Genomic DNA, 13,643 nt, shown 5'->3' with positions numbered 1-13,643 from the left:
TATTCAAAATAAAAAAGAACTCACACAACTTGACAACAAAAACAAAAAATAACAATTCAATTAAAAAATGGGCAGGGGACCTGAATGGATACTTCTCCCAAGAAGACATAGAAATGGCCAACAGACATAAAAAGATGCTCAACTTCACTAGCTATTAGGGAACTACAAATCAAAACCACAATGAGATACCACCTCGTACCTATAAAAATGTCTATTATCCGCAAGACAAGTAAAGCAAGTGTTGGAGAGGTTGTGGGAGAAAACTTCATACACTGCTGGTAGAAATATAAATTAGTACAGGAACTACAGAAAACAGTAAAAAAGTTCCTCAAAAAATTAAGAATAGAGGTACCATATGACCTAGCAATCCCTCTTCTGGGTACCTCCCTGAAAATTTCAAAAACATTTATCTGCAAAAATATATGTAACCCTATGTTCATTGCAACATTATTCACAATGGCGAAGACATGGAAACAACCAAAGTGTACTTCAATAGATGACTTAATAAAGATATGGTACATGTATGCAATAGAATACTACTCAGCCATAAGAAGGGATGAAATACTGCCTTTTGCAACAACATGGATGGATCTCAAAAATATCATGCTAAGAGAAATAAGTCAGACAGAAAAAGCCAAGAACCATATGATTTAACTCATATGTGACATATAAAACCAAATGCAACAAACAAACAAGATAGACAAGCAAAAACTTGGAGGAACACGCAACAGCTTATTAGTTACCAGAGGGTAAGAGGGTTGGAGAGCAGGTAGAAAAGGGTAAATGGGGTCAAATATACAGTGATGGAAGGAGATTTGACTTTGGGTGGTGAACACACAATGTAATATACAGATGATGTATTATAGATCTGTTCACTTGGAACCTTATGTATTTTTATTAACCAATGTCACCCCAATAAATTTAATAAAACTTAAACAGAAGAATTAAGGATATTTCAGGTTTTCAGAAAATTATTTTATGATGGTGCTATTTACTGAGGTGAAAAAGACTAAGAGAGAAGTTAGGGAGGGATTTAGAATTCTATTTGGGTATGTTATATTTCAGTTGTCGATGAGAAAGCCTAGGAGAGATATCATATCATTAGCTTCATGTGTGATTTTGGAAGTCAGAATTGGAAATGGGCTGAAGAAATAAATCTAGAAGTCATCCAAATAAAGATAACTTTCTAACTAATTGTGATTCAGAGTGTCACCTAGAAAGAAAAGACAAGTGAGGAGGGAGAGAAGAGAGAGGGAAAACAAGAGAGGAGAGGGAGAGAGAAGGGGTGGGAGGAAAGAAGAGGGAAGGAGGAAGCCTTCTCGCCATATATGATTCCTTGAGCTCCTAGACACCAATTATTAGCCACTAACCTTTTCAGACTCCGATGTAATCTCTAGGGTTGGCCTCTTCTATGACTGATTCTTCCAGACCTTCCAAATTACATTCTCACCCTGTGGGGATATTAAACAAGGCATCTCTTACCCATTTAAACTCAAACTGTAGCTTTTATTTACGTGGTCTCTACAGTCACTGCCAATAATTCCTACTCTTTATTAAATGTGAACATTTTTATGTTACTCAGCTTGTGACTTCCAAATGAAGCTACCTCCCATCTAATGGTCACCGATTAAAATACTAATCCCTTTCTAGGAGAAAAACCTTAGGCTTCCAGATAGTCCTAGGATTACAAAACCTTTTAGAAAATGCAAAACTTACCAGCCATAGAAACCAATAAAGTCAGGAGAGAGTTTTGAGAAACTCAGTTTAATGGCCTTTATCTCACATGTGGGGAAACTGAGGCTTCGAAATATATTCAATGTTTTATAGACAGATGCTGAGTAAGAAGTAAAACTCAGGCAGCAAAAACATTCACATGACAAGGATGTTTTCTACTAAACCATTTCCAGAAAGACAGAAATAGCAATCTGATACCAACACGTTCTCATCTCCATACAGACCATGGTAAGAGAGGTTATGGAACCTCAGTGCTTTCTCTGTACTTTGTGAGATTAAAAAAGAAATCCTGGAGATGACTAAACTCTCAGATATCTCTTTATGTGAAGAAAGAAATCAAGGATAATTGCACTGCCCTGGCTAGAAGAAAAAGCCATGGACTGTCTCCCTCGTGTTATGCTAATGAACAATGTCCAGTCAGCAACTCGACTTACATAAATCCTTCTCTTCTAGAGAAGGGCGAAACTATGCCTCAATGCATATTTAGAAAATGGACCAGAAAGACACTAAATCAATTTCCATGACCAATTCAATCTCAGACCCTCTTTCTAGCAGCTCCCAATGATCATCAATTGCAAAGGTATTTTTTGGGCTATACTAAGAACTTAACTAAGACCAATAACTAATTTCATAAGTCACTAAACTGTTGACAAAGGATAATGACTTTCAGTCAATCTTAACCAGGGGACAGATTCAAACCAAAGACATAAAGATGAAAGTCCTCTACCCAGTTTCCATTATGCAGCTTTGAGGTAGTTAATTTATATTTAATGCAATTGTATATTTGAAAGCTGAAAAGATGCGAGTGGTAATTAATCTTCAAGGACGCATTTAGCTGTGACTTTTCCTGAAAGCTTTTCTCTCAGCCCACTTTGGAAAGTGGCATTCACACCTTTCTCCACATTAAATAGGTGTGACTGTATGTCCAGGGATTAGCCAAGCACAGTATGTTTTTGTAGAACTCACTGGAGCAGCAAAGTAAAATTCGATTCAAGTTGCAGGTATATGATAATATTAGATTTTTGGTGATTGATTTTTTTTTTTTTTTTTTTACTGTACTGAGAAAGGTTTCTGTGGTAGGTGACAGAGATTTTATTTTTTATATCATTCGGTAGTCTTCAAATCTTTTATTTCCAGCTTTCTCTAAGATCATAAATATATTATTATAAATACATTGAAACTTTTTGACAAGAGTAGTCTACTATCAACAGATTTTCTTTTTAACTACCTGTGAATAAACACGGATGTTCTTGGTAGAACATTGCATACATGTGTTGTCAAAGAGTGTGGAGCTCTTTTTTTTGCACAACACAGAGATGTTCACAGAATAGTTCTAGCTGGAGGAGAGGTCAGAATTCTCTCATTTTGCAAAAGAGAGAACTGGAGCCCAGAGTGCTCACATGACTTGTTTGTGCTCGTACAGCTTGGTCTCTAAACCAACTCCTCTGATTAGAGTCCACGGTATTTTTGACTTTACCGTATTTTCTTACCCACCTCACATCCCATTGAAATATGGCAGATGACAAATTAACAAATCATATAATATGAAAATACATAACTATAAAAGAGACAATTACTTTTTTCTCTCTGCATTTTCTGTTTGTAAAATAACTATTCATTGCTCCTGCCAAATGGAATGCTTTCTCCAAGGAGGCTGTTTGGTTATTGAGTACCAGCCAGGTGCTTAGATAGTACTTGGGGTAATTTGAGAGTGGCCCCAACATGAAGAAACAGGATTCCTGCCAGAAGAATTTTAGGATCAAATTGGGAATGATAATAATGTTGATAATAAAATCAGTACTGGGACAGGAATTTAAAGTTGGGAAGAGGAAGATAACTGTGTCACAGGATGTTTTCAGTAAGAACTAAGACTGAAAATTGTCTTTGCAACTAGGATTCAGATAGATGAAGAAAACTAAACATCAAAAACTAAAAAAGAAGAAAGAAGAAGAAAGAAGGAAGAAGGAAGAAGGAAGAAAGAAGAAGAAAGAAGGAAGAAGGAAGAAGGAAGAAGGAAGAAGGAAGAAGGAAAGAAGGAAGAAGAGAAGAAGAAGAAGAAAGACGAAGAAGCACTCCTCCTCTCCGCCGCCCCTCTCCTCTTCTCCCCCCTCTCGTCTCTTCTCTTCAAAGAAAGAAAGAAAGAGAAAAAGAAAGAAAAGAAAAGAAAAGAAAAGAAAAGGAAAGAATAAAAAGAAAAGGAATGAAGCCAGAATCTGCAGTTATAATGTGACAGTAGTCCAAACAATCTAGAGGCCTTTTGTGTTTTGAGAGGAAGCGTAGAAGACGTCCTAGCCCAGTGTCCTTGGTTCTAGCTACTTGTTCAGGACTACACTTTTCACTCAGATGCAACATTTGAAAGTTGTTTCGATACTATAATTTATATTTATCACTTTGCTTTTTGCTGCTTATTTTTCCTTTCAAGAAAAATTTCACTTTTCATACCTGAAATTTCAAATTGTATTTATTCATATGCTATAATATAGAAACTAGAGTGGGTGCTAGAATATAATGTTGAATAAGATGAATATGACCCTAGCTTTTTATAGTCTATAGGAAGGCAATTAATTGGAAACAACTGCAATGAAGTATGACAATATCTATATATGATAAAAACAGGACAGAATTAATATAGCAACACACGGTATGGGCATTTACCCAAGCTCAAGTATCCCAGAAAACCTTCCCAGAGGAAGGGAGAGTTGGTTTGATACCTACAAGATGGGTAGGAGGTAGCTAAAACAGAAGAGCTAACATGGAAAGTTGGGCAAAATGTTTCAGGCAGAGAGATCAGTATATACAATGGTCACACATGAGAAAGAACATAGGAACATCCAAGTACTAAGCAAATTATGGAAAGTTGGGTAATGGTTGACAGGTGAGGCTGGAGGGATATAGGTTGAAGGCAATCATGAGGCAACCTGAAAACAGAGATATGAAATTATATTTTCTCCTTGGATAAAAAATTAAGTTATTTTGAATAGATTTTTCAGGTCAGCTTTCTTGCTAGGCTTGTACCAACCATATTACTGGAACCCATAAAAAGATGGTATTTTCTTTTTCTTTTTTTAAAAAATTTTATCTATCTATCTATTTATCTATCATCATCATCATCATCATCTATTTTATGGCAACATTGGTTAATGAAATCCAGTAAGTTTCAGCTGTATATTTTAATAGTAAGGCATATATATGTTTACACTGTGTTTTAAATGGAGCAATGTTCTGTAGAGTTTTAAATATGAAAATAATGGGTCGGATCTTTATCTTACAGGTGATGAGGGAGATTAATTAAATATTTGTCAAAAGCAATGTGATATGAAAATGTGTTTTATGTAAATATTCTGTAGCAATGCTAAAAAAACACTAGAGAAAGCAGAGAAAGGTAGAAAAAATTACAAGGCAAATGCAATATCTATTAGATAAATAGCAATTGACACCATATAAATTAAGTACATTTTTGAGGCACTTGCCTCTTAACGATTCTTCTTTAATCTCATAGTCACCTATGAGATTCACCTATGAGATTCTTCTCAAATCTCAGTTATAGCTGGATGAAGAAATGTGGTACATATATACAATGGAATATTACTCAGCCATAAGATGAAATGTGACAACATGGATGGATCTTGAGATTATCATGTTAAGTGAAATAAGCTAGACAGAAAAAAGTTGAGAACTGCATGATTTCACTTATATGTGGGATATGAAACTGAAAGGAATAAATAAACAAGACAAACAAGCAGAGACTCATGAACACGAACAACAGTTTACTGACTAGAGAGAAGAGGGGAAAGGGGAGAGGTAGACAAGGGTAAAGGAGGTCGAACATATGGTGACAGAAGAAAATTGAACTTTGGGTGATGAACACAAAATGCAATATACATATGACATATTTCTGAATTGTACACTTGAAACCTATGTGATTTTATTAACCAATGTCATTCCAACAAATTTAACTTGAGAAAAAGAGATTCACCAGGGGCAGGAAGCTACAATGTAGGCCAAGCCTAGATGGAGGGAAGACTTGAGGGCGGAAATGCTCAGGCAATTGCAAGTCCTTGGGATTTTACTAGTCTTAAAAAGTATATGAGACATCCCATAGAATGTGGGGGTGAATTGGGCTGGTTGTTTTTCATCCTCATTGAGTATGGTGACCTCTCCTGATATTGAAATTATATTCTATTTTGTAGTGTCTGTTCCTAATTATGTTTTAGGCAAAAAGATGTATAAATTGTCACAGACGCTATTCTCTTATTTTTGTTTATATTTATTTAAATTCATCCATGATTGTTTAAAAATATGTCTGTGTTATTTGTTTAAAGAGTTCTTCTGGGTATTAATAACTCAACTATTCTCTCATTAATTTTTTTGTCTGCCCTTCTTTTCTCAACCATGTCTCTCACCTAAGATTTATGGCTTGCCAATGCTCTTTCCTGAAGTCCCAATTGAAGATAATAATATACAATCGACCACTTATTTGCAGACATCATTCTGCTCACTGGAATTGAGGTTTGCAAATGTTCCTTGTTTCTCATAAATTAACTGAAACAAAGTACTTTTTAAAGTTCTTTTATATTTTGAGAACTTCTTAGTTCATTCTGCATGTGCACGTTATAAAATGACCTAACTATTAGAGGCAGTGTTCCCAGGGCACAACATTGTTCCATCAAAACCGTGAGCCTAGGAAACCTTTTAAAGAAATAGATCACACCTTCCCTAAGAGAACTTGATGCTGGATTGGACATCATGTGGATCATAGAAACATAGGCCAACATAGCTGGAAGAAAACTGAAAGGTCACGTAATTCAATCTTTCAGATGAAGGAACTGAGTGGTTAAAATACTTGCCTAAAGCTACGTAGTTAAATAATGGAAAAGTCTAGATCAGAAACTAAGTCCTCTGATATACACCAAAGCAGACATGCAGAAATCAGTAGGGTCCCTGTAGTTCTTTTGGGGGGACTATTTCTCTTTTCCATAATCCCATGATAAAACAAGCATTTTGGAGGACATTTACTCAGTCAAATTTCAATAAAAAGATTTGGTACATTTTTTAAAAGTAGACAACAGAGTTTCAAAAATAGGAGTATTATTTGAATTTGTTTACAGCTTCCCATAATAATTACTTTAAAGGGAATAGCACCATTTGGAAAAATAAATTATTTTATATTCAATAAAAGGTAGTCACATAAACTTACAGCAAATAGCTCATAAGACAATGAGTACTCAAACCACATCCTTTAGATCATCTTTTTAAATGGGCCCAAGAGAAGTGAATGTCATTAGCATCTCAAGCAGCAACATGACATGCCACTGTTTCTAGAGATTTTATATCCATAAGATGTTAGCCTATAAGATGCCAATGTTAAATCAAATAACTATTAAGTCCCAAGCTAGAAGATCTTGTTCTACATACCAGTTTCTGATACAAAGCCCTACAATGAGAAGAATGTGATAATGGAAGATGCAAAGATATCATGAGACTGACCCTAATGTGCCCTTGCGAGCACACCAATAATGTATCCAGATTATTCCAAAGAAGAGAATAAATTCTAAAAACATTTTTTTTAAAAAGGAAGTTTGTCTGAATATACTATTTCTTTAAGACCAAGAGCTGAAAGATCCAACATTTCAGTCTTACTATATAATTTTATTTTTAACATTTACTATTTTTTTTCCTATCAGACCAGTTTCTCTATATCCTGTGTGAGCTTTACCTTGGTGCTTAGCTTAGTTAAGAACTGTCCTTGTTGCTTGCCTCAGACCTGGAACTCAGCTTTCTGGGCTGAGCCAGTCTGCAGTTTGCTATTAATGAGGAGTCTATTTTTCATGAACCAGGTACTTCTCTGCCCACTTTTGGCACTCGGCCACCATCTCCTCATGGACCTGCAAGAAAATGTGCTAATTCTACCTTCCCCTTCTCTCTTCTACTATGCTCACCCTGAGTCACACTCTCACAACTCATTCCTAAGTCCAGTCTTTCCAGCACGCCTCCCTACTTAGATATACATCCACACTTTAATGACTGCCATGAGAGGAAGTAGTTTGAAAAGGTGGGAAAAACGCAGAGCTCGGTGGAGAAAATCTGGTGTTTAGTTATGGTGCTAATACTAATGTGCCCTGTGACCTTAACCAAGTCATGTAAAAATCTCAAAACCTGCTTTCCAATTTATAAAATTGAGGTAATGACATTTTCTCTATATTACCACACAGAGTGGTTATAAGGCTCATGCGAGATGATACTATGAGACAATTCTGGAAAGAAAATGCAATTATTCATATTTGCAAAGTACATCATGTTTTGGTCAAAATGGATAACAATTACTAGGACTTTTCTTGGAGTCTTTAATCCCTAATCCTATGAGACGAAAGATAAAGTTTTAACATGATTTTAGATAAAATTATGTCTTCATTTAGTAAATTAATTGACACTAAAAAAGAGCTATGTTTCACTAAGGGTTTTGAAGGTTAAGGTCACTAGGAAACACAATAACAATAAAGTAAGAGGCAACACGGCATTAAACACTGCTTTTCCAGAAACAGGATATTTTATCTATCAAGAAAATATCCACTGTGTCAGTGTTGGGAGAGGAAGTCTTTTATACTGAATAAAAAATTATTTTTACAAGTTTAGGTTTGAAAGAGAGGTACCAAAAATAATCTTCTTATGACACTACAAAGATACCCATGAAGGGAACAAGAAAAGAAGAAAAAAAAAAAAAAAGGAAGGAAAAATAAAGAAAAAAGGAAAGAAGGAGGAAGGTAAGACAGAAGAAAGGGAGGGAGGGAACAAGGGAAAGTAGAAGAAGAAGGGAGAAAGAAGAAAGGGAGCGATGTAGTGAATGAGAGAAGCAGGGAAAGAAAGAAGCAATGCATTAATAAACTGAGTTGCTGGAGTCACTCAACTTTTCTGGACTAGATTTCTTTAACCGACAAATAATAAGTGCACTTGCGCTAGAGGACTGCTAAGATCTTTTGAAAATCTACAGGAAATTCTGCAACTGCAATTCTCTTTTTGAACTCCACAGGGCCATGAGCTACTTGCTTTGTGTAAGCAAAAACTAGAAAAGCACTATTACAAAGCATCGCTCTTTAATATATTTGTGACAAAGAGAAAAAGAAGGTTAAGGATACTTCTCCACACAATGTTATATATCGAAGAGTTTTTCACCTTATTAAAAATTATAAAGTCTTTCAGCACAGGGCTAATGTGTTGAATGCAGCACTTGAAGCTGAGTGTTAACCATTAAACTAAATGGAACACCATTTCATGCCTGACTTCCTTCAGTTATATGAAGATTGCGGTGGCATGTTAGAAAAGGTAGTGGAGAAGGAAGGAAATAAAGAATTTCTCTTTGTGATGGGTGACAGTCTTCTCTGATTTAAAAGTCTTTTTAAAAGAGCACCAATTTCCTACTCATGGGAGCAGAACACTTTTGCAGATGGCATTGCCTACTTGGATGATAGCACAATTGTTTGTCTTCTTCACAATAAAAAAGATAGGAATAAAATGAGCTGGTAACACAGAGCTTCACAGATAATAAACACAGTGATAACTCACTGGTCTTGGGAAGAGAGCAATTAAATGAACAATGCTTTATACTTCACAAAACTATACTGGCCCAAGGCAAAACTGAAAATCAGATTGGCCAAAAATTCCTTCTGTCACTCCAAAGCTTACCGTTTAACCTTTCCTTCCACATTTTTCCTTCTCTTTTACCACGTTCCATTTCTCTCCATTTCTTAGGATCCAGTGATATCTTACCCTGGTTTCTTCTATCTTGCAGCTCATAACTAATTCACATTGAAGCGTTAAGAACTTACTCTGTGGTCTCACCTGAAATTATTTGATTGTGAAATAGAATACTAGCAGGAGCAATGGTTAACCCAAATGTAGCATGACACAATAAAAGCACATAGAACTTAAATTCAGAATTCTGCCTTAGCTTATTTTTTTAAAAAGGCGAAGCAACCCTTGGTTAACTTTACAGATTGGAAGGACCTTGTCAGCTTACAATTCCTTATTTTTTTATATATTTTTATTTTTTATACCTACAGGATCTGGTTTTCCTGGGTGGTTTCCCATCCAAGTACTAATCAGGCTTGACTCTGCTTAACTTCTGAGATCAAATGGGATCGGGCTTGCTCAGGGTAGCTTGGCCATAGACTGCCTTAGCTTTGTGGACAAATTTCTGTTTGGCCTTGGGCAACATCACTCCCCTGAACCTTAGTTTTTCACATGAAAAATGACTGACCAACTGTTTATGAATTAAGAATCAATAATTAAGGTAGACTTTCAGGCCTTGATAGAAGAAAATATGAGAAGACTTGGAAAAACTCAAGCAAGTCTAATGAATAGAGACAGGTTCCCATATTTTCTTACAGAGAAGGCAGACTTGATTGGTAGCAAAGGTAAGTATCATAATTTACTTGCAAATGTAAGTTAATTACTTTTCTAATATCTACCTAAAGATGTTCCAGGACACAGCAACATGACTACCTGGTTGGTACAGGTTGGTACACAGGCCACCTTTATCTTCCTTAGGCAAGACAGTGTATCACTGCTGAAATTGGCAAAGTACCCATTGTCCTTTTGTTTAGTCCTGGCAGTGTTAGTAAATCACTGAGAGCATAACTCCTAACAAGCTTGCATGCACTTGACAAAGTAATGGAACAATATAGTGGGCCCACTGTTATAAATGAAAAAAAAAAATGATTAGTTGACTTTGCAAGTCTATTTAAATAAGGCCAATGTATTCTTTATCTCTTGAGAGAGGTTAATCTCAGGATAAAGGGCTAGCAACAGTGAGAGAGCATTCCCTGGTGGGACCTGAGAAGGCTGTGAGCTATAGACTAGCAATCATAGTAGCTAGAGTACAATATGAGAGGAGACAGTTTGTGAGAAAAGATGGAGATGGATTAGGGAAAATGGTGCATAATGGCATAGAAAAAGGCATTTTCCACTGCTAATGGGAATTTAATCACAGGGCTGTGGCTATGTTTGAGATCACAGAGGACATAGGAGATCTTTGTCTTTGAGACCTCTTAATAGTTGTTGACCCTATATAAACAGATCCAACTCTTAGTTGCCCATGAACATGGCTGATACTCTTGGCTATGTGGTATGTGCACTGTACAAAGGTATCTGGTCAAGGATGAGGTAGCTGGGGCTTGACATCCAGTTATTACTGCATTCACCTTCCTCCATCTTGGTAGAAGTTTGGATCTGCTCTGGAAAGGGAGGAGGTGTACCTTTCCCTAACTTCACAAAAATGCCATGGAAGTTAGCAAGGGCACTGCCCCCTCAGAATCATTTGGTAAGCTTTTATTCATTAGGTCAATTGGTTTACTCTGTACATATTTTAAACATACAAAGATCTATTAAGTTAAACTCTCCAGAGGTGTGGTCTATGTGTGTCTTAGTCAAAAAGCAATACCAATTATTCTGGTAGGCAGACAATTTTGTCAATGACTGATCTGCAGTGTCAACCAAGACCCCTTCAACACTGCTGTTTCCTTAAAACATACTTAAACAACCCCTCTCTATCCCCCTATCTCTACCTCCAACTATCTTCTACTACCGGGAGCCCAGGAACTCACTATCCGTCAAGAACAAAGCCACCAAAGACACTCAAGTAGGTTATTCTCCTAGAAAATATGCTCCTTAAGTGAGAGGACTAAAAGTATCAGGGTTGTTTTCCTCCTTGTTTCTCTTCTGCTTTCTCCCTCCTTTCTTTCAGAATGGTACAATAGGGTTAGACTTGCTTTCTCTTTGAGAGACACTTCTCCAATTAAGGGCTTAGTGAAGTCAGGGAAGAGCCATTGCAGCTGGGTGCTCAGGTCTGCTCTGCACGTGGGTTTAAAGGAAAGGAGTAGAGTTCCTGAGGTTTTAGTTCTTTAAATGGATCCTCAAGGCAGAAGGTCCAAAAGGAATTCAGAGTCTTGCTGGAAAAAAAAAAAAAAAGTGCTGAAGTGTGCATTGGGATGTAACAGTTTCTCCAAAAACCAAGAATTCCAACAGAAGACTATGGTGAACAGGTCTGACTGGCCCCACAGGATGAAAGTCTAATCATCTTGAGAATCCTTAATGTGTTTTTGTATCATACTCACTAGCACAACTCACCACACCAAAGGCTTCCAACTGACCAGAAGAGAGTCAAAGAAATCCTTGAAGAGCTAGTTGCTCTTCAGAATCTCCAGACACAAATGAACAAACTAATAAAACATACACATTTTTAATGTCAAATAACTCCATGTAGGATTTTCCATTGCTGTCTTCGGCCTCATCATGCCAACATAAATGATTTCCAAGCATCTCCTCTTAACTTTACCTCTCTCATGATTCCAGTCTCATATATCTGTTTTGAAGTCAGCATACTTAAAGTTTAATTTATTATTCCCACCCTCAAAATATGTCCAAGTTTGTTTTTTAGTTCTGAAATAATGTCTGTAGTTACTCTCTCAAAAACTCCTAGAGACTAATTTTGTGGCTTTTTCTCTTTTTCCTTTTCACATCTAATCAGAACTCAAGAGATGCCCTCCATCAGGGTACACCCTGAATCCATTCCTCTACTTCCATTATCATTACAAGTGCCTCGATCCAGTTCCTCATCCTCTCAAGCCCAGACTTTTACAAATGTTTTCCAATATATTTTCCTGCTTTTGGATTCTTCACAATCTAATCTATTTTATATACAATAAGTCATTAATATTCCTAGATCAGCCCTTTCTACTGTAAATATAAAAAAATTGGAAAATTTCAAGATCCTATATGAGGCAAATTCAACCACCTTCCCAAATTCACCTCACACAAAATTCGTTGCACTACTTCTAATTTTGCAAACACAAATCACATGCTACCATACTTTTTCTACTACCATATTCATTCTTTCACTGCTTTCATGATGCTGTACACCTGAAACTAATCTAATATTATATGTCAACTGTAATTGAAAAATATGTATATTAAAAAAAAATAACCAAAATGTTTTGAAGATACAGAACAAGGTTAGGAGACTCATCTATTAGACACTAAGACTTCTTATAAAGCTATAGTAAGTAAGGTAATATGAAATTGATGGATAGACAAGTAGATCAATGGAACAATATATAGAGTACATAAATAGATTAACATAAAATATGGACATTGATAAGCTATCTGAAAGAGGTTGCAATACAGATAAATGAAGAAAGGACAGTATAATAAACAGTGTTGAAACAACTGGTTATCCTTGTGGGATTAAAAAAAAACTTAGATCTTTATTTCCTATAATACATAAAATTCAGTTACAGGTTCTTTAAGATTTCCAGCTAAAATACAAAAATCCAAAAACTTCAGAAGAGAATGGCAGAGAATATCTTTGTAATCTTTGGGTAGAGAAAAGTTTACTACACAAGACACAAAATATACTAACCATAAGGCAAAGCTTGATTAATTCATCAATATCAAAGTTAAGACACCCTGTACTTCAAAAGATTCTACAAAGTGAAAAAAAAAAACCTGAGAGCACATGACTGACAAAGGATTTTATCTCTAACCTATAAAGACATCTTATGAGTCAATAAGAAGAAGGCAAACAAACTAATGGAAAAATAGGAACATAGTTATTAAAGAATTTACAAAGGAAGAAACTCAAATAAACATTAATACATGAAAAAATTATCAACTCATAATAATCAGAGAAATGCAAATTAAACCCTCAATGAGATACCATTAGATAATTATAAGGCTGTCAAAAATTACAAAGTCTGACAATGCAATGAGTATTAAGCCAGGATGGTCTAAGTTAAGCAGTATATTTTTTGTTAAATCCTATGGCTTCAAACAATAAAAGATTATTTCCCAATCACATGCTAAATCCAACACAAGAGGTTGACAGGGGATTCTGCACATGAAATTAATTTGGGGAC

The 13,643-nt window shown here is 35.8% G+C and overlaps 1 long non-coding RNA gene across 1 annotated transcript in view; it reads right to left on the bottom strand.

The window, feature by feature from the left end:
• The window catches only part of LOC107500147, a 185,828-nt gene that overhangs the window by 69,470 nt on the left and 102,715 nt on the right, over positions 1-13,643 (bottom strand). Inside the window, exon 2 of the long non-coding RNA XR_001594460.2 lies at positions 1,371-1,451. This is a non-coding gene — a long non-coding RNA (uncharacterized LOC107500147). The remainder of the gene's footprint in view (positions 1-1,370; positions 1,452-13,643) is intronic.

Source organism: Rousettus aegyptiacus, unplaced genomic scaffold, assembly GCF_014176215.1.
Source record: "Rousettus aegyptiacus isolate mRouAeg1 unplaced genomic scaffold, mRouAeg1.p scaffold_m13_p_12, whole genome shotgun sequence".
Classification (NCBI taxonomy): Eukaryota; Metazoa; Chordata; class Mammalia; order Chiroptera; family Pteropodidae; genus Rousettus; species Rousettus aegyptiacus.
Note: the sequence above shows the minus strand (reverse complement) of the source record. Positions and strands in the feature narration are given on the sequence as shown.